Here is a 25,366-nt window from a genome sequence, read left to right as displayed (position 1 = left end):
GGCCAATGGATTGGCAGGGAAAGACCCCGGGTAGTGTAAAGTGTGTTAAAGTCATTTAGAGGATAGATAGGATGAAGGATCTCCTCGCACCATCTGCATCCACTCACCTGAGGTGACATGTACTCCGCACCATGCCATGTTTAATTATTTTTGATGCAAATGTTTTGGATTGTGAGACGCATCATGACGTGGGTGTGACATTGTGCTTTGTGTTCCATCCCTTCCTCATGAGGATTGATGATGAATTGATGATGGCAAATTTTGGTTAGAGGGATTGTGGAGACGAATTTGGTATAAGGGAAATATGGGAAGACGTGACGGTAGCGACGGATTGGTAATGTGTAGATTTTGTACATATGGGGTAAGGGCAAGGGTAGTGTAGGTGACAGGGGGTGACGTACGGTAGGGACGAGCTTTCTCACTTCGCCCTCCGTACGCATTTCGCCTTGCATTGCCTTATTGATGTGTACCCTTGTGACCTTACCCCTCGCTCATTTGTCTCTTTTGTCTCCCACATGACCTGTGCGCCATTGGGCAGGGAAAGACCCCGGGTAGTGTAAAGTGTGTTAAAGTCAATTAGAGGATAGATAGGATGAAGGATCTCCTCGCACCATCTGCATCCACTCACCTGAGGTGACAGGTACTCCGCACCATGCCATGTTTAATTATTTTTGATGCAAATGTTTTGGATTGTGAGACGCATCATGACGTGGTTGTGACATTGACATTTGACATTGTGCCGAGGGGAGCGTGCGTGGGTCGGCCATTGTGCGCCCGAAATTCCCAGAACCAGCTGTCTGCATCGATGCACCACATTATGGACCACATGCCTGTGGTCGAGCACCACTGATGGACCCCATGGGTTGGGGCATGGCCCCTCTGCTGGAACCGGCCATGAGGGCCCAAAATCTTGCTGGCGGACCTTGGCCACAGGGCACCGATGCCCCACAGGTGAACCACACGTAGTCGGCCCTGTGGGCCATAAATAAAGAAAATAAAAAGGACACATTGGGTGCATTTTTCAGTCACATAGGCCGCCAGTAAGAAAATGAAAGAAAGACAACATCTGGAAGAACAAATAATAATAGCCAGCAGAGGGAGCTGAAGAGCAAGAGATCACCTGCAGGGCTAGGGGTTGTTGATTTATTTTTATTGTTGTACATGCATTGAACACTGATGAACTGTGGTGACTGCACCGATTGGTGCTTGAGGGTGTGTTGGTGCGTTTTTGGGTGCTTTCATGGGGCGTCGATGCAGAGCAGACTGTCTCCCCCCAGAAAGAACAATTACAGGTCCTGGGTTAGTTTTGTAAATAAAAGCAGAGTCAGTGTAAATAATGCTCCCCACCGTCAGTGTGTAGTTTGAAGACCATTCCGCAATTCGGTTAACTGTGGGCATAAGTCTGTTAGGCAGGGTGCAATGGAGCAGCGGGACACATTTATTTATGTTTTAAAAACTGTCGCACTCAGGGTCAGGTTAAAAGTAGAGGGAACTACACCTACGTGTCACACTAAATAAAAGTTGTAGGCCCGGGCCGTGCCTAAGAGGAGGAGGGTACAGTGTTGCGGATATGAGGACTGTATTTTTTTGATTGTGTGCTTTATTATTATTATTATTGTTATTCTGCGCCTCCTGCCTCCGGAGCTGTGTAAAGGTCAAAGGGTGTCCCATAATTAGTCCATAAAGCATCCACACCACAGCCAATCATAGAATACCCCTGTTCAATAGTTATATCTTATTATGTGTTTTAGGGTAAGGCTGTGTCTCCCATTAATTGAAATACTCCATTGCACCAGTGAAAGAGATAGATTCCCTTCATTCCCATTCCCAAAACCTCCATTCCCCCTTTTCGTCAATTGCCATTCGCATTGCCAACTGCATTTTGGGCGGTTTTCTCTTCATCCGCCATTGACCACGAGGCAGGGTTGGGGAAGAAAGGCGGGTCCCCACCTCGTCATAGAGGGGAGGAGTGAGTCAGCCCCACTCAACCAACCACGAACAAGGGGTTGGACTTGGAGAGGGTGTGGAAAGAAACATTGAGGAGGTTCGCGAAGGTTGAGGGGCGGGGCCTATATAACCCGCAGGCAGGGCGTTTCCCAAGCAGCAGACGAGAGATGAGCTTTGACGGAGAAACTGCGAGAGAAGTCCAGGGTTGAACTGCAGCTCGAGCCACCGAAACTGCACTCGCTGCAGCTCGAGCCACCGAAACTGCACTTGCTGCAGCTCGAGCCACTGAAACTGCATTTGCTGCAGCTGGAGCCACCGAAACTGCAGCCACAGCAGCGTGAGGCCTGGACGGCAGTTTGGAGCAGGGCCGCGAAGGGGCGGCGGCTGCCCACGAGTCGATCAGCTGCAGAACTAGTTGGACCTCCCTATCCCGCCAGCCATCCATCTCCCGCCAGTCCTATCATCATTCCCCGCGTGAGTCTGTCCGTGTTTGTTCTGTCCCTGGGTTAATTAAGACTGTAGGTAAGCTAGCGTTGCACTGTGTATCTAATCTCGTCTGTAAATAAACGTGACTGCTTTCTTCTTGATTATATGTGTAAATAATAAATCCAATCACTCTTCTGTACGTCTTCTCGTCTTATTCCTTTTCCTCTTTGTATTCGGTCGCTTTAGAGATTTCCCGATTGAATAGCGGTGGCGCGATCCGGCCAAAGTTTGGGGCAAATCGGGTATTAGTCGGGGAATAACTGTTCGGTCGCGGTAGTACCACCGCTCGGTCAAAATAACATCTTAACCACGTCCGTAACAATATATATACAGGTATATATACAGGGGAGAGTGGGGCACACACACGGGGGAGAGTGGGGCACACACACGGGGGAGAGTGGGTCTCTACATGTATATGTATACATGTATATGTGTATATACATGTATATGTGTATATATGTATATGTATATGTGTATACATGTATATGTGTATATATGTGCATATATGTGTGTGTGTGTATGTGTGTGTGCGTGTGTGTGTGTGTGTATATGTGTGTACATGTATATGTGTATGCATGTGTGTCAGGGTACATGTGTGTGTACGTTAGTGTGTGTGTGTGTGTGTGTGTGTGTGTGTGTGTGTGGATGTGTGGATGTGTGTGTGTGTGTGTGTGTGACCCCGCTCTCCCGTGTGTGTGTGTGTGTGTGTGTGTGTGTGTGTGTGTGTGTGTGTGTGTGTGTGTGTGTGTGTGTGTGTGTGACCCACTCTCCCCCATGTGTGTAACTCACTCTCCCCCGTGTGTGTGACCCACTCTCCCCCGTGTGTGTGACCCACTCTCTCCTATATGTGTGTGACCCACTCTCCCCCGTGTGTGTGCCCCACTCTCCCCCGTGTGTGTGCCCCACTCTCCCCTGTGTGCATGATGTGGGAGGGAGATGATTTGTGCTCTTAAAGTCACATTTTACATGAGGTGTAATAACACATTTCAAACTGTATTTCCCATGTGCACGCACATGCATTCACATGTTATCACAAGTAAATACATTGTGTAGATTACATTATTTGTGGATCTGATAAATTGCCAGTAACCATTTTGTGAAACTGAATGTGCAGGTGCAGCATCTAACTCAATATGTCAAAATGTCACACACATCGATGCCAGTAGGATTCCCACAGGTGACCCCACTCGTATATATATAATGATGCAAGGATGAAATGATTAGATGTTGGAGTCAATAGGTCAAAGGTCATGTGAAATAAAAATTATGTTACTGCACTAACTTGAGCACCATCGATGAGATTTTGACCAAACTTGGTATAAGTATATATTGTCGTGTTCACCGGGTTTAACACCCCTGGTGACGGATGGCCAACTGAGCTTCAACTCCGAGGCGTTCACCCAAACTATGGCAGTGCCTTTTACACATGCAAGGGTGGAGGGTGATGAGGCTTACCTCCACGGGTTTCATTTGGGCTTTTTTGAACCCATGCCTCCAATTAAACATGATAGACGAGAAATTAAAATTCAACAAACAATGGGTTTACTAAAATAAATGCCAGGGAACAAAGAAATGACTGTAAAACAAATTCCTAATTGAGACGTCTCCATATGGACTCATGAAACAGACACAGGAATGAATAAATGAAAGTAAAAAATGTGTGTGGTGCATTTTGTCTGCTTTGTACTCAACTTTGAGCGGCCCTCAAACGGGTCCCCGAGTCCTTGCGCGGGAAACGCACGCCTTGGCGCAAAGTCGCGTTCCCCCGCCAGCCACCGCCATGGAGAAAACAGGCCCTCACTCCTTCCTCGCCATCCCACACTCCACAAAGCATGAAGTCTCTTAGGCGCACATGCCACGGAACACAGCCGTCACAAAGCCAGGAGAGGGAGAGGGGCAGAGGGGGAGAGGGGAGAGGGGGAGAGAGGGAGAGAGGGAGAGGGAGAGAGGGAGAGAGAGAGAGAGAGAGAGATAGAGAGGGAGAGAGAGAAAGAGAGAGAGAGAGAGAGAGAGAGAGAGACAACGAGACAACACGAATGCCACCGCATACACCAAGCCCAGCATGAGAGAGAGAGAGAGCATTGGGCGACCACTTGCGATCAAAGCCAAGACCAAGAGAGTATGTGCAACCGCTCGTTATGCCAGCCACAAACCAAGAGAGAGACGTGCGACTGCACCCTCTGAATGTCGGAATCAAGAGAGTATCTGTGACCGCTCGTTATGCCAGCCACAAACCAAGAGAGTGAAAATGGCGGTCCTCTCCCTTTTTGTCCCTGGTGCTCGAATATTCTATGATGACGTCCGTGCGTGCTCCAATCAACTAGCGCCAATGCATTGCTTCACAGCCACCACCAATCATCATCTCTCAGGGCGGGGCCTCACGGCCCTTCTTGCCGGCCCTTGTGGTGACTCAGCTGGTGGCGTCAGTGGTAGTGTTCGAATGTACGGATCCTGTCGCTTTATTTAGTGTATGTGCGGAATGCATGGCTGGTGTTGTGTGTGTCATAAGGAACAAAGGGAAAACCACCGAGGCGACTACATGCAGGGAAAGTTACCTTATACCCTAACTAATTAGCATAGCTCAACACCTCGCATGGAGACAAATATACAACCTTACCGGACATGCGGCCTGACTTATGTACATGAAGGTGGCTACATGACATATGGAGCACACTACCCTATACAATCCTACCTGGCCTAAGGTATTCCATTGCCTACCCCGACCCCTTTCTCCCAGCCCCCCACAAACGTAACAATATTATGATGCAAAGATGAAGTGATTCGATTTTGGAGGCAAGAGGTCAAAAGTCGGATGCCATGTTGTGTAGAAATTATTTCATCGCCACGATAACTAATCCACGTATATATCTAATCCAAACTTAGGACAGGTATGTATAAAGATATAAAGATAAAGGGATTACATTATGGGGTCAGGAGGTCAAAGGTCATAGGTCCCATGAGGTAAAAATTATGTTACTGCGCTAACTTGTGAACCAATGACGGGATTTTCTCAAACTTTGTATAAGTATATATTATGATGCAAAGAAGAACTGGTTCGATTTTGGCGTCAAAGATCAGAGGTCATATCAGGTAAAAATGTGATACTTGAGAACAACTGATTGGATTTAAATTATACCAGGCACAAGTATTATAATGATGTAATAATGTGGGCTGAGGCATATCGGTTGACGCCACGACGTCGAAGTGTGCCGTTCTTGTTATCACTACCTTCATAGTTATCATTTTTATCCCTCTTTTCATTTTGATCAGTTTGATCTCTACATGCATCATTTTTTGTTGTCATTGTTGTTGTTGCATTAATCTTTATTATTTTTCACTACTTAGCTTGGAACTTTTTTTATTCTTTTTTTCCCCGCCAATCAAATTTTTTTCCGCCATTTTCCCGCCAAAGGGGAGAACGCCGATCAAACTGCAGTGACTTGTTTTTCTTCATGAGTATGCATCAGAAGCTTGTGGTGTAGCATCATTGCAATGCAATGCCCTCTGCAGGTTAGGGCAGGAATTTGTAATTTGGCAGTGGTGCCGGTGATAGCTCACCTACTCTTCACGAAGGACACCGTGGTATCTTTAACATCCACCAATTAATGCAGGCAGATGGGATGCCCAGTTTAGCATCCATCAGAGGTACAGCACAGACAATGATGTATCACAATGGCTGTGAAACACCGACATGAGAATTTATAGCTGGACTGAGGTTTGAACCCAAGCAAGACAACTTAGAGGCGAATATGTGAAGATGAACGGAATCACCTTTAAATTTAATACAAGCATCGGCCTACCTTTGGTGGGATATTTAAATTGGTGATATTTTCACAAAGTGATACTTTCTTCTGGAAGACACTGTACACTAGAAAAAAATTAGGATATACTGTAACCATATTTGGCTTGCTGGACCATCGTGTAATATGTTTTTGTGATATATAATGCATCAAAAATAGAATTTTCCACAAAGTGGTGTTTTCTGGGACACATTGTACACCTGAAATTTTTTTGGGACATACTGTAAACATATTTTGCCTTGTTCGAGCACACTAAAGTTTTTGTGATGTAAAACGCCAAGTGATCGATTTTGAAGTTTCCGTCAAATACATACATATATACAGCCGTATACGCATTAAAAGCCGTATTATACAGACTTGGCATTTAATATGGAATATTTTTTTTGTGGGGGTGAACTTACTTTTCAAGATGCCTTAGAACCAAAAGTTCATTGGAATTATGTTGAAATTATTCTAGATTTTGTTAATGTGACCTTTAAAAGAAACAAAAATCACATTTGACATTTCGAAGCAAATAAATTGATCCTTGAAAGTGATGTAAACTGATATCGATCTCAATTCACGGACAGTACTGTGTTAAACTTCTGTACGTTTTCCAGAAGTATCTCTTTATTTTGCACATAAAACAAAAATTTGTTATAACAAAAACAAAAGTTAAATTACGACTGGGATTACGGACAGTAAAATTACAGTTCAGTACTTCGTGTAACCCCCACAAGCATTCAGGAGAGCACGTACACGTTGAGGCATGCTGTTCACGAGCTTTGCCAAGGTTTGGACAGGAATCGCTTGCCATGCAGTGACAATAGCCTGCTGCAATTCACGCACAGAGGTCGGCTGCTGGTCCAAGTGGTCGATTTGACGCGTTAATTCTGCCCACAAGTTCTCTATCGGATTCATATCCGGGGACATGGCAGGCCACTCCATATGCTCTACACCATGGTCAGCAAGAAAGTGTTTGATCATGCGAGCACGATGAGGCCGTGCATTGTCATCTTGGAAGACAAAGTTTCCTCGAAAGGCTGCACGAGCAAATGGAAGCAATGTTTCTTCCAGAATGGCCCTGTGCTTGAACTGGTTCAGGTTTCCATTCAGAACAACCAGGTCAGTTTTGCCCCCTGCATGAAAAGCAGCCCAAACGGTCACCCCACCACCTCCAGCTTGGACTCTTGGCACTATACAATCTTTGTTGTAGGCTTCATGCACTTGTCTGCACACTCGGACGTGACCATCTTGACGATAGACCAGAAATCTAGACTCGTCACTGAAGATCACGTGATTCCAGTGTCCTGACTACCATTTACGGTGCTCTCTGGCCCACTGCAATCGGTGCTGGCAGTGTTGTCTGGTCAGGCGTGGCTTTCTCAGGGGATGCCTGGCACGATAGCCTGCTTGAACCAGTTGGTTGACTAGCCTTCTGGATACAGGCACATTTGTCAGTTGCTGCCACTCAGCCCTAAGCCGATTAGCTGACTTGGTACGGCCATTGCGGACTAACCGGTGCAGCTGGCGATCATCCCTCCTTGTGGTTCTGCGGGGACGTCCTGGCCTCGGTATTGGAGTAGGGACACCCCTCTGAGCATTTCGTTTCAGGATCTTTGACACCTGACCTTGAGTGATGCCATACTGCCGAGCAATAGCATGCTGCTTCATGCCGTAATTTCGTAAAGCCACCACTCCATGACAAACAGCATTGTCGAGTTGACGGACCATCTCCAGAGGAAGCGGCAATAACTTTTGGAGACGTGCAGCAGTTGTTTTCCACTAATACAGAACGCAACAACCCTTGTATACCCGACTGTGAAGCCAATCATCAAATGCACCTGTCCGTACATTTTGCCACGCCACCTGTGATATAATCCTGTTGTTGACTTCTTGCTGCGACAGACAATCAGTGACATGGTTCTTTTAACAAATAAATCACCAAAGTGTAACAGAAACTCACTAGATTGATATACTGAGTTAAGAAAGTAAACCCAAGTCAAGAAAAAAAAAAAAATCCATATTAAATGCCAAGTCTGTATTAAGATTGATTAATAATATAAACCAAAATCATGTAAAATTTATTGCCAATTTTCTTACTTCATTTGATATTAAAATTCCTCCAAGTGACTCATTTGTGTGGAAGCATTCCTGCACTGAACATCATGTATCCGAATAAATGTATTCACCTTTGTATCATTATATACTTATTTTGTTGTTTACATACCATTAGGAGTTCTGAAAGCAAGATCAAAGTGGCAAGCAAATCATCCATCGTATTTTGGTGGAAAAATGAACGTTTTGTTTTTGTTACACATACAAATGATCCGACGTAATCACTTATATAATGACGTCCTACAATTCAATGGAGGTGCGGACAGAAGAGCAAGCCTGCCTGGTGGGCACTACTACTCAAAGGTGTCATTTTGAGGAACGAGGCTGGGTTTAGGAAAAGGATGATGGGGTTAGGTGTGCAAAATTGGTCATTGACAATAGATGTTAGCATGGTGGGAACGAGGTACAAGTTCACCGAGCAGCTGTTTGAACCCAACTATGGAACGAATGACTCAGGTGAACAGGTCAGAGTTGAAGGATTGAAAGTTGACTCACTCGGGAGGTGCCATGATGCACGAAGAGTCTAATTGATACAGACATGGGTTTTTTTTGAAGCAAACACGCAATAAAACAAATTTCGAGTTTTAAAGTCATGTGGAGCAAATAGTCCACGACAATTAAATCGTGATTTCCCCAGATCAAGTTATTATTTTCCTGTTATCGATCTTTGCAGACACTGTGCATCTATAGTTATTGAGAATGGATGACAGATCGTCGTCGAAGGATTGCGCATTTTATGCATCCCAGAGCCCCCCTCGCTCACAATCCCCCATCATTACCCCCCTTCCATTCGAGCCTCCAATCTCAAAAGGGGCAGCTTTAAAAGGGGGGGACATTTGTGTATCTCTCTCAAGCCCATTCTTCCTGCGGTCTTCCCTCGCCCTCTGCTGCTTGCGGGTCGACATGACGGAGATTCGCCATCGATGAAGTTCCAAAAAGGTGGCACAGACTAAAGTATTCGCAATAACGCAGCTTTGCGAATTTGTTTATTCTCGGTCGCACCGAATTAGGTCGAAAGTATGAACTGTTTGACGAGGAATTTTGGCAAACTTCCTCTGCTCGATGGGTTTTAGTGGAATAAGGCACCTTGCGGGTATTTACACACAGGATGCGATTGAAGAGGAGGAATGGGGATCGTAGCAGAAAGGAATGTGCGAATCCTCCGCACGCTCTGTGGGCTGTGGGTGGCGGGACCAGCGAGCGACCCTTTGTCATGAGGCTCCGTAATTGCTTCATCCGTTATAGACCGAGCTGCGGATCCGTCTCTGCCTCGCATCCCCGATAAGGCGCGCATGATGGACTGGCGTGAGCATCGCCGGCACCAAGTGAGCGATCGAGCGCCGCGTCGTCTCTCTATCACGTCCGAGGGTGTCCGGCCCCTTTCGCACCTGCAGCCGTCGCGATAAGCGTCCGCAATGGCTGCCTTCCACGGCCACAGCGTCCTCTCAAAGGCACTGGGTGCACCTTCTGTTAACTCCTGGTTTCCTCTTCCAACGGCTCTCTTTAGTAGAGAACAAAACACGACAGGATCACACACAAACACACACGTGTCGTTTGTTGTTTACGTCTCGTCCTCACAAACCCAAGCCTGGTGTTTCTGGCTGAAGATCACAAGCCCCTGTCATGCCGTTGAATTAACACCAGGTGGGTTGACTCATCCTGTCATCCTTCCGAGTTTGGCAAAATGAGTAGCAGCATACTGGGATGATTGGAGTATCCTGTGTCGGAGTGGTGACCCGTCCGGGATTGTGCCCAATAGCCAAGAAACTGCTTCGGCAGCCATAGGTGTCTGAAGATGCAAAAAGTAGAGGTCTTCAGCATCATCATCATTTGTTGAACACCATCGACCATTCCTAAAACACGTATATTAATATTTAAAAGATGTTGTAAATGCTACTCATTCGACAACACCTTATATTTACATAACTTCTCTAAATTGTAAACTTCAAAATAGAGTTGATTACCTAAAGTATGAATCTTACTAACTAGTACAAGCAATTGATCGATTTTCCAACTGCCCAGATCATCAGTTTTCCTCCTGAGTTTCGAGCATTTCAGGCCAGAACCTCTCCAACGGAGGGTCCACAACCACAGCCATGACTCTACATCGGTAGGTGCATAACGTGAGCTCCACTCACCACAGGAATCCACAAACAACACACACACACACAGTCACACACACCTTGAACTTTGAAAGAAGACCATCTTACGGATGATGTCTTTCTGCCACAAGTGGCAGGATGAGATAATTGGCAGGCTTTTCCCATATTCCATGATTTGTCCAGAATGTATTTCTTGCAAGGCTAATCAAATGATCCTTTGTGAGTCTGGAAGAAGAAACCCTCCCTGTGAAGTTCAAGGCACTGGTGTGCCCACTGTTGGAATATGGCAACATTCCTGGCATCCTAGATTATTGATGAAGTTGAGAAGGTCCAGAGACAGAGCTACATAGATGATTCCCACCCTCCGTGAACTTTCCTATCCGGAGAGGCTCTTGGAGAGGATTGAATGTTTTCACTCCTCTACCGCCGCCACCGTGGTGATATGATCCAAACATTTCAGGTGCTACACGGAATCGACCAGGTTGGACTGCAACATTTCTTCACTCCGGGTCAATACCCTTCAATACGGGGCCCACTCCCTTAAACCCCATGTGCCGAGGTGCAAGTTAGACGTGAGGAAAGGTTTCTTCAGTCAGAGGGTAGTCAAAGATTGGAACAGTCTTCTCTGGAATGTTGTGAATGCTCAGTCTGTTGAAGCTTTCAAACTGGGTCTCAACAAGTTTTGGTGGGAAGAGTGTTTCCACTTGCGGGAGCCGTCAACCAATCATGAGCATCTATCCTGCGTCAACCACCAAATTAACCAAGTAGCATCGATCGTGCAGACCGGACGATCTACAGGACTACATTAACTTTTGTAGACGATGATGACGATGACCCTGTGACTGATTGGAGGGGAGGGGTGTTCCGACTGTGACTGTTCCGGTGGTTTTGGCGTTTTCCTGGAGATCTTTGTGAAAGCTGCAATGAAATACTCCGCACAGTTTCATCACCGTTGGTATTGTGATTCGTTTTATTGTATCCACACCATCATCATACTAAAATACACAATTTGGTGTATGTCTGTCTGGCTGGCTGTCTGACGATTTTTGACCGCGATACATTCGGTTGTTACTTATCCAATCTCAACCAAATTTGACAGGAGGACTAAGGGTCACGCGATGGAGGTTGGAGCGAATTCATTTGCCCCTCTCCTCAAGGGGGTTTTCCTCGCCAATGGGGTTGCGTGTTGAGGTGTATATCCGTGTTAAGATAGCTTTATCGTGGCGTTTTTCCAAGGCTGCTTCTAATAACAAAACTAATGATAATAGTCGGCGAAGCCGGTGTTGTGAATGAGCGCGTACGTATTATGTTGAAAAGCCAGATGTTGCTGGATCCTTTGAGAATTTCGAAGCATTGATGCACCAAATCACTCCAAGGAGGCCGCCATCTTGCGGGTGCGGAAGTATGCATAAACAATTGCGAAAAAGTTCAATAGGAGTTTGTTTCACCCGTCTTTTTTTATTCACATTCTTATGTTGAAAAGCCAGATTTTGCAGGATCCTTTGAGAATTTAGAAGCTTTGACGCACCAAATCGCTCCATGGAGGCCGCCATCTTGCGGATGCGGAAGTATGCATAAAAAAAATTGCGAAAAAGTTAAATAGGAGTTTGATTCACCCGTCTTTTTTTGATTCACAGTCTTGTTGAAAAGCCAGATTTTGCAGGATCCTTTTGAGAATTTCGAAGCTTTGACGCACCAAATCGCTCCATGGAGGCCGCCATATTGCGGATGTGGAAGTATGCATGAACAATTGCGAAAAAGTTCAACAGGAGTTTGTTTCACCCGTCTTTTTTTGATTCACAATCTTATGTTGAAAAGCCAGATTTTGCTGGATCCTTTGAGAATTTCGAAGCTTTGACGCACCAAATCGCTCCATGGAGGCCGCCATCTTGCGGATGCGGAAGTATACATAAACAATTGCGAAAAAGTTCAATAGGAGTTTGATTCACCCGTCTTTTTTTGATTCACAATCCTATGTTGAAAAGCCAGATTTTGCAGGATCCTTTGAGAATTTTGAAGCTTTGACCCACCAAATCGCTCCATGGAGGCCGCCATCTTGCGGATGCGGAAGTATGCATAAAAAATTGCGAAAAAGTTCAATAGGCGCCCGCGGAACAACCTAACTTTCGGTTAGTGCACCCTTCGCGACAATAGTCGCGACTCTGGGCCATTTTCGAAATTTTTCTCTTCTTTAGTGGTAGACCTAAAAAGCCGAATTAGACTTCAATCCCATGCTCCCATGCTCAGATAGGTTTGTCTGATTTAGGATGTTGTCCTGCACCTACCGGTATAAGCGATTTACATAAAGAAAGAAAGCTCGGTTTGATTAACGACAGTCACACATTGCCGTTGAAACGGCGCTATCGTTTGATCTGTCGGCACTGATCTTACTCTTCTGGTGGAGGAAGCCGCAGTGCCCAGAGAGAAACAGCCCTGACAGCGACTGAAGTTAGAAGACTACACACATACTGTGAAAACGTATGTTAAGCCCAGTTAAAATTTCTTAAAATAGGCCCTAAGCTAGCACATCGTATAGTTACTTCCTTAAGCTTCTTGTGACATTTATTGTATGTAGGTATTGGGGAGGACTGTCTGCTCTTCTCTTTTACCAAGTCTTACGAGGTAGGGCAAAGTGGGGCATTAAGCTCCAGGGGGCATTAGGCTCCACTACATTGTAAATGCATTATATTTACCTTCAAGATTTACAATGTAGTGGAGCCTAATGCCCCCTGGAGCTTAATGCCCCCCCTTTGCCCTACAGTACCTACTACATCTACCTACTACCAACTACCTAACCTACTTATGCCATAGTGATGGGTAAAATAGTGGCAAGAGGCTTTGGCTTCGCCAGCTCATTGCGGCTTTGCAGTCGGGTACAAGTAGCATCATATTAATGTTACTAGTGAGATACCCATGCTACGCGTGGTGGGAGGCTGGAAGCAAACAGGGAATGCAGATACAGCGAATGCTAAAGCATGAAACTAATAAATTCCACATTCCTGTAGCACCTTCAGTCTCACATCAGACATGGACAGCAAGTTCGTGAAGGACTTCCATGAAAAACGTACCCGTTCGCAAACAAACGGGTACGTTCACGTATAGGAACATCGATCGTGGGTCCGTGGCGAATCTGCATATGGCGATCCGCGAATTTCACGTTCAGAAAGTAGAAACCATCACGGCATGGCGTCATTCCCTTATTTTTTTTTTTTTTTTTTTTTTGTATACAAGATCGAGGCTCGTGAAAGAGCGAACATTAATCAAACAGAAAGACAAACAGACACATAAAACAAATAACATCGGGAGCGGTAGACAAGATGGGGAGAGAGGGGGAAGGACACAAACACAACATTTGAGAGCAGGGACCGAGAGACATGGAGACATCGAGAGAACTGTGGGAGGGAGAGGGCTTTGGGGGGAGGCATGGGAAGGGGGGGGGGTGGGAGAGGTATAAAACATATGGACACTGCCAGGACTTCCAGGAAAGAAGTTGGAATTTCAAACAAGGTGGATCTGGGGTGAATTAGTGGGGGTAGAAAAGATCAAGGTTTTGGATGGGGGAAGATAAGAGATGGTGGTGAACAGCTGTTTTAAAGACCTGGAGGGAGGAGTGTGATTGAAGTGAGTGTGGGAGTTTGTTCCAGAGGTGGGAGAAAAGAGGAATGAAAGAGTGAAGGTGAGCAGAGAGCCGATATTTCGGCAGTTTAACCATCAGAGGGTGGCTGGCAGATCTTGTGCGACCTGTAGGAATATTTGGGGGACAGAGCACAGAGAGAGCTGGGGGAGCAAGGCCGGAGAGGAGTCGGTAGAAGACAGAAAGACCACCTACCTGCCTGCGGTGAGTGAGTGAAAGGCCCTCAGAGATAGCTTCATCGCGGGAGATTCCAATGATTCTGAAAGCTTTGGATTCAACAGCGTGAAGCCGAGCCAGGTGTGAGGCAGGAGCACCAGCCCATAGGGGAGAACAGTATTCCATTGAGCTACGGATGAAAGCCTTGTATGTGGTGAGGAGCTCAGGTGTGACGAGGAAGGACTTCGCACGACGGATGATGCCCAGTCGGCGACTGGCTTTGGAGGCCAGCTTGGAAATGTGGTTTTCCCAAGAAAGATCATGGCAGATAGTGAGACCAAAAGCTTGAGCGACAGAACTTCTTGGAGAGGATTGTTGAGAAAGTAGATGGGAGGGTTGTCCAGTCGATCTATTCGGAGAGACATAGTAAGAGTGTGAGATTTGTCAGGATTGAAAGACATGTTCCACTTGTTTGACCAGTCTGTGATTTTGTCCAGGTCTTCAGAGAGTGAGGAGGCTGCAGACTGCCGATCTGAGGGAAGAGGAATGGAGCGGCAGAGAGTGGAGTCATCAGCAAAGAGATAGAGAGGATTTTCCAGAGAGTCGGAGAGATCATTGATAAAGACCCGAAAAAGCACAGGGCCCAGCACACTGCCTTGGGGAACTCCAGCCTGAATAGGAAGGGGAGATGAGAGAAATCTATTCAGGGCCACACATTGACTACGACCAGAGAGGAAGTCCGCAAGCCATGCATGGAGATTTCCATGGATACCATAGGAGGAGAGTTTGGTGAGCAGAGCTGGGTGCCAGACCGTATCGAAGGCACATGATATGTCAAGGGAGACAGCTCTGATTTCCTGTTTGGCATTGAGGACCTCCATCCATTGTTGAGACAGCAGAAGCAGCATGTCCAGAGTAGAGTGACCTGGTCTGAAACCAAATTGATGATCAGAGATCAAGCCATTGGAGAAGAGGAAAGATTTCATATCCGAAGCAATGATGGATTACATGACTTTGCTGATAATTGGGCGCAGGCTGATTGGTCTGTAGTTGCAAGGATCTGTTTTTGCACCTTTTTTGTGTAAAGCGGTAATGTTTGCTGATTTCCAGGATGCTGGCAGATGACCTTGAGCAAAAGATAGGGTGAAAAGAACAGAGAGAGGGTGAGATAGAGCGGCAGACCAGGATATTAGGACCCGTGGGCTGATGCCGTCTGGTCCAGTTGCAGAATCAGAGTCGAGGTTTGACAAAAACTCCTCCACCTTGTCAGGAGAGAAGGACACAGAGTCCAGGAGCAGTTGGGTTCGACTGGGAAAGGTGGGAACAGAGAGAGATGGGTTTGGGACTAAGGATTTTGAGGCAAACACAGAGTTGAGGCATTCGGCTTTGTCACGTGCGATGTCAACTGTGTGGCCATTTGAGGTAAGGGAGGGGATGGAGGGAGAACAAACACCAGAAACGGATTTGACCAGACGCCACCAGGATTTGGAGGAAGGAGACAGGTTTGAGAGTTCGTTCTTGAGTGAGGAGAGATAGTGCTTCCTGGCACTCCTGAGGGTAGACACACACTTGTTCCGAGCTTGGTGGAAGGAACTGAGATTGCCTTCAGTTGGATTAGCCTTCCAAGAGGCAAAGGCAAGTTGTTTCAGGGCAACTGCCTCACCACAAGATTCAGTGTACCATGGACGGGAGGAAGGGTAAGACAACTGAAGGCGAGATGGGATAAATCTGCGCATGAGAGAGATCAGTTTGCTTTGGAAGAATTCCCAGGAAGAATTGATGTCAGAGGCAGTGGAGATGGGAGACCAATCCAGACGATTGAGGGCTGCTTGAAGACCGTCCCAGTCGGCCTGAGTGAAATGCCAGACTCGTCGATGCTGAGGAGGCTCTCTGAGAATGGCCAGAGAGATGTCCACTTTGACAAGCACATGATCAGAAAACCGATTGGAGCAGAAGAAGAGCAGCAGACATTAGCAGGGAAGTTTGTCATAACCAAGTCTAGAAGAGAAGATACTCCATTGGCTGAGATCCGGGTCGGGAAATTGACAGATTGTGTCAATCCCAGTGAGTCACAGAAGTCCTTTGCTGAGGTGCCATGACTGGTGAGAGAGAAACCCACACCCAACCAGGTGGCATGATGACAGTTGAAGTCACCACATATGAGGAAGAGAGAGTTGGGATGAGTGGATAGAAGTTGGTCCATGTTGTCAGACAGTGAAATGTAGATTGAGTCATCACTGTTTGGGGGACGGTACAGAACACATATGAACAAAAGGTGGGAGCGGAGAGGAAGCCGTAGCCAGAGGTACTCCTGGGGGTGAGGAGGAGAGAGGGCAGTGCAAGGAGAGTGAGGAAGAGAGTTTTTGATAAAGATAGCCACCCCACCACCAGGCCGAGGCTCAGGTCTATCATACCGGAGGAGGGAGTAACCAGGAAGAGATATTAAGGATTCAGAGACATCTTGAAGGAGGAAAGTCTCTGTTAAGCAGATCAAGTCTGGATTGTCAGAAGCAACCTGTATGGAGAGATCAGTCAGGTTTGAGCGAAGGCCCCGGATGTTTGAGGTCCACACCGTTAATGAAGAGAGAGGGGGAGCATCGGGTACAGGACAGGGGAGGGGAGGAGTAGGGTAAGATGAAGGATGAGAGGGGGAGGTAGGGAGAGCAGTTGATAGTGTGTCAGAGATTGCAGAAGAGTTCCAAGAAAGGGAAGGATGAGGAGGATGAAAGGTTTGATGGTGAAGGGATGAGGCACAGTGAGGGGTTGTTTGAGGGGGGGCAGAGGAAAGTAGAAGGTTGGGGGGGGGGTGGAGGTATGAGATAGAAGGGAGACGAAGTCGGGAGGAGGCAGCTTTGAGGAGGAGGGGGGAGGAGGGAGAATTGGAGAGGAATGGTATGGGGGGAGATTTGAATGGGAGGGGTTGGGGGGGAGTTTTGAAGGGGAGGAGTGAGGGGGGAGTTTAGGAGGGGAGGGGCAAGGGGGGAGTTTAGGAGGGAAGGGGCAAGGGGGAAGTTTAGAAGTGGAGGGGCAAGGGGGGAGTTTAGGAGTGTAGGGGCGAGGGAGGGGATTTGGAGGGGAGGGGCAAGGGGGGAGTTTAGGAGTGGAAGGGCAAGGGGGGAGTTCAGGAGTGGAGGGGCAAGGGGGGAGTTTAGGAGTGTAGGTGCAAGGGGGGGGATTTGGATGGGAGGGGCAAGAGGGGAGTTTAGAAAGTGGATGATTAATGAAAGACGAACATTGAAAACAAATTGGGTTTGTTGTGATTTTCAAGTTAGCAATCCGATTCAGAACGATGGAGGAGGGATGGAATGAATGTGAATTTAGACCATGTAGTGAGGGAGATGTATAAGATATTGAATTTCTTTTTTTTGAAGTGGAATGAGTTGGAGAGGAAATTGAGAAAAGCCTTTTAAATAGGAAGAAAAACAGCATGTTGTAAAATACCACTGAGTAAAACACTGAAGGGGAAAGGTTAAACATATTTAAATAATATTTAAACAGAACCGTGAACAATCTTATATGCACAAAATACCAACGGGGGGAGAGCCGAGAGGGACCACCACGAGTCACGTGAACAGGGCAAACGGTGGATGGCAAGGAGATAATGGGGGCGGGGCGAACAGCACACCTGGACAGAAAATACAGGATGAGACAACAGTACACGTGGAGAAAGGAAAATAAATGTTTTTTTTGTTTGTTTTTTTTTGGGGGGGGGGGTGGGGGGATGGGGATTTAGAACGTTAGACAGAGTATTATGTTCGGGGTAGAAGGGAAAAAACTAAGAGCCAAGCAAAACACGCTGAAGTTAACAAACACCGACGGGGGTACAACTACAAGGCCGCACACGAGGAGTAGAACATGATTAATTAATTACGAGTTACAGGAAATTCAAACCAAAACTAACTATAATCAAACAATAACGCATGGACGATAAAATAACGAGTTGAAATTTGACAATCTATCTGGGGAAATGGGGGAGAAACACGTGGTCGAAGAACGAACGAACGAATAAGAATGAATAAACGAATGAGAACAGAGAAGGAAATTTTTTTTTTTTTTTTTTTTTTGTTGAGATTTACATAAGGAAGTAGGGCTATGGGGTGAAAAGACTGGGAAAACAGAGAACGAAAGTTATTGGATCACAAACGACGGACCGCTGAGAGAAAAACAAAGCCTCAAGGTTGTACAGTGTACACTGTACAAGGCCTCAAGACACGACACGAATTAACACGATTTTCAATACAGGTATGAAAGATTTTCACCGAAAATCTTCGTCGGGAGACAATATATACACCATAAAATAAATACAGTTATAACGAAAATACAAATGGGAACAATTACTTAACTTCGATTTCGATGGAGAGCGTGGAGAGCTGAGAATAAACGAACCCTCGCCAGCAAGACCGGAAACGGAAGGTGAACTCAATATCTCTTTTGAACTCAATATCTCTTTTTTCATTCCAAGCAACATATCTCCAATCACAAATTAATCACAAAATAAACTTTTAACAACATTGTTAATGTTTCCTTCATTGTAAAAACTACCAAGTCAACAGTTAAAATGATTTTGAGCTGATAGGTGTTACGGCCTCGGAAAGATCGATGGAGACAGCGATCTGTTGGCTTATACACCGCCCAAATAGCTATGTGGAATTCTCTCATGTAGAAATCAAACCCAGGTCGTTTGAACTTTGGCCGAGGTCATTATTTACCTTTAATGATGTTTATATACGAATCAAAAAGAAGATAATTGGTTTTGGGTCGTCCTTTCCGCATATCTCGTGGGATTGTGAGTTGGAGAGACGGCCGTGATGGCGGGGAGGGGGTTGGAATTCTCTCAAGCAGGGATTCAACCCATATCCTTATAAAAGGTCTTTGTCCGAGGTCACCGAGTCCGATCGGTGCAGCCGTTTGTGCGGCACCCGCGAAAATAACGTTATGCGGAGTCCAAACCTGAAAATGCTGGAGGCCAAAGCTGAAATGGAAAAACAATATAGCCAATTTTACTTCAGGAGATCCCAGGATTACCCACCCAAAATATTGTTGCGATCGGTTCAGCCGTTTTTGCGGTACCTTTGAACGGACGGACAGACAGACAGACGGACAGACAGACAGACAGACGGACAGACGGACATTTGGTGAATTATAGTAAGATTACAAAACAATGTTAATACTAATAGTGTAGCAGCATAGCAAACCTGTTGTGCATTTTGTGATACAAGCACCAAATTTGGCACAAATGTACATTAATATGTTGCGAACATTTTCAGATATTGGGCCACTTGAAATTCCGTAATTTTTTTTTTCAAATTTTTTCAAATTTCGTAATTTCAAATTTTTCGGGTGACACCGTCACAATTTCGGTCTTCGAGGCCGGCCGATATAGTGGGGCGGCTTAGCCCAAATATTCAAAAGAATTGTGCATTTTGTGATACAAGCACCAAATTTGGCACAAATGTACATTAATATGTTGCGAACATTGTGTGGTCAGCAATGAAGACGAGAGTCTGAATTACATGTATGCAAAAGACCTTGTGAACCAGTGAAGCAAATACACGGGTAAGCATGAATTAAATCTAGGGCATGATATAATTTCCATGATGTTTACCTCTACACTCAATCGTGGAAGGAGGTAATGTTTTGATCCCAGCTTGTCTGTATGTCTGTTTGTCTGTTAGTCCACAAAATTCCAGACAAAGCTTGTAGTAGTGGTAGTTGTAGTGGTAGTGGTGATAACAGAAATTGTTATATAGAACTGAACTTATATTATTATTATATGCAGAAAATAACTTCATTTCTATATGCCCTGCAGTGGACAGGTTAATTGGTTTATGCACTGAAGGGGTCACCCTGGTGTGCACTGCTGTGTTCTGCCTCACTGAGTTGTTCAGGTATGATGTACTCAGCACAAGCTTCCGGTCGGCCCAGAGGTGGGGGTGCGGGGCCTGTCACGGAACGTCAAAACAAACGGCCTGCCGGGGCCGCCCAAAAGTCGGGCGTGAGGGGCGCGTCCACTAATGGAACGCCTCTCGCTTCCCAGATCGAGGGCCACGTGGTCAGGAGAACCGCGTCCCTTCCGGTCACACTTTGCCTATCGGCCGGCCTCGAAGACCGAAATTGTGACGGTGTCACCCGAAAAATTTGAAATTACGAAATTTGAAAAAACTTGAAAAAAAAAATTACGGAATTTCAAGTGGCCCAATATCTGAAAATGTTCGCAACATATTAATGTACATTTGTGCCAAATTTGGTGCTTGTATCACAAAATGCACAATTCTTTTGAATATTTGGGCTAAGCCGCCCCACTATAATAATATCCCATCTCCCCAAGGGGTTTTCCTCCTTGAACAAAAGCTGTGTTAACGTGTATAAACAAATTATCATGGCGTTTATCGTGGAAGCACCTCTACCAGAGGTCATAAACATAGGGGCAATACCCCTGGTGCTCACCTGGGAGAATAAACAGTATAATGCACTGACTAAAGGTATTTAAACCAATTTCAATGGTTGCTAGAAGACAGGGCAGCATGTAGAATCATATTAACATATTCATAAGACTTTAAGAAATGAAAAAAATACCTATTTTGGGGGGCAACGCCCCTCCACAACCCTGTATACCTCCTCAGACCCCAATCTTTCTAATGCCTTGAACAAACATTGGTACATCATGGGTGATTGAGGTTATGGTGAAGTTTCATCCAAATTGCGTGTGCAGTTTCTGAGAGGAAAGCAAATATCTATTTTGGGGGGAACCCCCCCCCCCCCTCTGTAGATCCCTAAAGGGGCAGATATATTTTAATGCCGTGAACAAACTTTGGTACATCACGGGTGGTGAAGGTTGTGGTAAAGTTTCATCGAAATAGTGTGTGTAGTTTCAGAGGAAAAAGCAAATTCCGATTTTTTTTTGGGGGGGGAGGGGGTGGTCAAGCCTGAATCCACTTTGACCCCGGTAAACCCCCTTAGACGCCGATTTTTAAAATTCCATGAACAAACTTTAGTCACAACACAACAAATATAATTTGTGCCAAATTTGGTCGCAATCCCATAAGCGGTATCGGAGAAGAAGTTTCAAGTGTTTATGGACGGATGGACTGACGGACGGACAACGCGCCATCGCATAAGCTCCCCTGAACTTCGGCCCAGGTGAGATAAAAATGATAAAGATGAAGTAGTGATGAAAATTATAAAGATGAGCATAGTGATAAACATAGGGACAATACGCCTGGTGCTCACCTGGTAGAATAAACAGTATACTGCACGGATTAACGGTATTTTAAATCAGTTTCAATGGTTTCTAGAAGACAGGGCAGCATGTCGAATCATACTAACATAATCATAAGACTTTAAACAAAGAATTAAAAAAATAGCAATTTTGTGGGGCATCGATGAAGGCATTTTGTGGGGCATCTTCTAACTCTTCTGTAATCTCTGACACACTATCAACAGCTCTCCCTACCTCCCCCTCTCATCCTTCATCTGACCCTATCCCTCCCCTCCCCTGTCCTGCACCCGATGCTCCCCCTCTCTCTTCATTAACGGTATGGACCTCAAACATCCGGGGCCTTCGCTCGAACCCGATTGATCTCTCCATACAGGTTGCTTCTGACAATCTAGACTTAGTCTGCTTAACAGAAACTTTCCTCCTTCAAGATGTCGCTGATTCTTTACTATCTCTTCCTGGTTACTCCCTCCTCCGGTATGATAGGCCTGAGCCTCGTCCTCGTGGGTGGGGTTGCTAGCTTTACTCCCGCCAGGGAGTAATGCATTCACTCGTGTCCGTGTGTGTGTGTGTGTGTGTTCGTGTATTTGTGAACAAGATATCTGGAAAAGTTCTGAACGGATTTGGATGAAAGTTGGTGGGATGATTGCCCTTGGGATAAGGAAGAATTGGTTAGTTTTTGGTGAAGCTCAGGATATTATTCCCGATCCAGGAATTTTTTGAAGGATTTTTTTTACCATTGGAAGATGGGGCTCATTTTTTTTCAACATTATCTTCTATATATTCTATATTTAACATTGTTATATGAAAATAGTTTTCATATTTGTTGTAAATGTAGTTTTAACTCGTGGTTATGCGTTAGAGCGGTGTATTTTTTTTAGCAGCGTCGTCTTCAATGTTCATTTTTTTTTTCTAATAAAGACATATTCTGTCATTTTAAAACGACCAAAGTGTGTATTAGGTTTCCCCGTTTCATAAAATGTATCATTTGATACGTATAATGCTTTAAAACTGTTTTTTATTTTTATTCTTTTATACCTCAGAAGAGATATCAACATTTAGCTCAGCGAATGTCATTCGCTGTGTCAGTATTTGATGAACTTATAAAGACGTAGTTCCAGATTTATCAATGGCTGAGGTATATTAACAAAGGAATAAAACAGATTTGGCAAAATTCCAACTTTTTAAAAAAAGATCGCATATTCACCCAGGGTTATGAGAGGCTGAAGAAGAAGAAACCTCGCATGGCCTTCCCAGACCAAATAAATAATTCTGGTTCTGGCTCTGCGATTGTCAGGTTTATTACTCCCGCAAGGGAGTAACGCATTCGATCATGTCCGTCTGTGTGTGTGTGTATGTGTGTTTGTATGTTCGTGTGTTTGTGAACAAGATATCTGGAAAAGTTCTGAATGTATTTGGATGAAAGTTGGTGGGATGGTTGCCCTCGGGATAGGGAAGAATTGATTAGTTTTTGGTGAAGCTCAGGATATTATTCCGGATCCAGGAATTTTTTTTGGAAATTTTTTTGCGAAAGATTTTTTCTGTTTTACTGCATTAAAGCTTTTATTCTTATTCTTAAATGATGTTTTTCTCCTCTAATTCCGAGATATATCAAAATAAATTCTCTGACAGTTAGGGCTTACTTTCTTTTTCATTTATTGTTTTGGGGAGAGGGGATGTTAAACAAAACGTATTATTCCAACTAAACCCACGGCGGGAGTATGCGCTCTACTGAGTGGCGTTCTAGTTACCTTTTGTGAATATGTGGTGGGGTTGCTATGGTGGGGATGGTGGGGTTGCTATCTTTTCTGAAGACCACTATGAAAACTCCCTTCCTCACTATCCTTGCACTTCCCTCTCTCCATCCCACCCCCATCCCATCCCACCCCCACCTCTGGCTATGGCTTCCTCTCCGCTCCCACCTTTTGTTCATATGTGTTCTGTACCGTCCTCCAAACAGTGATGACTCCATTTACATTTCGCTATCTGACAACATGGACCAACTTCTATCCACTCATCCCAACTCTCTCTTCCTCATATGTGGAACTGTCATCATGCGAGCTGGCTGGGTGTGGGTACCTCTCTCACCAGCCATGGCACCTCAGCAAAGCACTTCTGCGACTCATTGGGACTGACACAATCTGTCAATTTCCCGACCCAGATCTCAGTCATTGGAGTATCTTCTCTTCTAGACTTGGTTATGACCAATTTCCCTGCAAATATCTGCTGCTCTTCTTCTGCTCCAATCGGTTCTTCTGATCATGCGCTTGTCAAAGTGGATATCTCTCTGGCCATTCTCAGAGAGCCTCCTCAGTGTCGACAAGTCTGGCATTTCACTCAGGCCGACTGCCATGGTCTTCAAGCAGCCATCAATCATCTGGACTGGTCTCCCATCTCCACTGCCTCTGACATCAACTCTTTCTGGGAATTCTTCCAAAGTAAACTGCTCTCTCTCATGCATAGATTTATCCCATCTCGTCTTCAGTTGTCATACCCTTCCTCCTGTCCATGGTACACTGAAGCTTGTGGTGAGGCAGTTGCCATGAAGCAACTTGCCTTCACCTCTTGGAAAGATAATCCAACTGAAAGCAATCTCAGTTCCTTCCACCAAGCTCGGAACAAGTGTGTGTCCACCCTCTGGAGTGCTAGGAAGCACTATCTTTCCACACTCAAGAATGAACTCTCAAACCTGTCTCCTTCCTTCAAATCCTGGTGGCATCTGGTCAAATCTGTTTCTGGTGTTTGTTCCCCCTCCATCCCCTGCCTTACCTCAAATGGCTACACAGTTGACACCGCACGTGACAAAGCCGAATGCTTCATCTCTGTGTTTGCCCCAAATCTTGTGTCCCAAACCCATCTCTCTCTGTACTGTACCCAGCTTACCCAGTCGAACCCAGCTGCTCCTGGACTCTCTCCAGACAAGGTGGAGAAGTTTTTGTCTAACCTCGACTCTGATTCTGCAACTGGACCAGACGGCATCAGCCCACGTGTCCTAAAATCCTGCTATGACGCTTTTTCACACCCTCTCTCGATTCTCTTCACCCTCTCTTTTGCTCAAAGTCATCTGCCGTCAGCTTGGAAATCAGCCAATATTACCGCTTTACACAAAAAAGGTGCAAAAACAGATCCTCGCAACTACAGACCAATCAGCCTGCTCCCAATTATCAGCAAAGTCATGAAATCCATCATTGCTTCGGATATCAAATCCTTCCTATTCTCCAATGTCTTGATCTCTGATCATCAATTTGGTTTCACACCAGGTCACTCTACTCTGGACATGCTGCTTCTGCTGTCTCAACAATGGATGGAGGTCCTCAATGTCCAGCAGGAAATCAGAGCCTTCTCCCTTGACATATCTCGTGCCTTCAATATGGTCTGGCACCCCACCCTGCTCTCCAAACTCTCCTCTTATGGTATCCATTGAAATCTCCACACATGTCTCGCACACTTCCTCTCCTGTCATAGTTAACATGTGGCTCTGAATGGAATTCTCTCATCTCCCCTTCCTGTCCAGCCTGGAGTTCCCCAAGGCAGTGTTCTGGGCCCTGTGCTTTTTCTGGTCTTCATCAATGATCTTTCTGACTCTCTGGAAAATCTTATCTCTTTGCTGATGACTCCACTCTCTGCCGCTTCATTCCTCATCCCTCAGATCGGCAGTCTGCAGCCTCCTCACTCTCTGCAGACCTGGACAAAATCACAGACTGGTCAAACAAGTGGAGCATATCTTTCAATCCTGACAAACCTCACACTCTTACTATGTCTCTCCAAAAAGACCAACTGGACAACCCTCCCATTTACAATTTTTCAACCCAATTTTTCAATCCCAATTTTCAACAATCCTCTCCAAAAAGTTCAGTCACTCAAGCTTTTGGGTCTCACAATCTGCCATGATCTTTCCTGGGAAAACCACATTTCCACGCTGGCCTCC

The sequence above is a fragment of the Myxine glutinosa genome, chromosome 9 (genome assembly GCF_964187855.1).
Source record: "Myxine glutinosa chromosome 9, kmMyxGlut1.1, whole genome shotgun sequence".
In the NCBI taxonomy this organism is placed as follows: Eukaryota; Metazoa; Chordata; class Myxini; order Myxiniformes; family Myxinidae; genus Myxine; species Myxine glutinosa.
The sequence above is the reverse complement of the archived record's forward strand: the minus strand, read 5'-3'. Positions refer to the sequence as shown.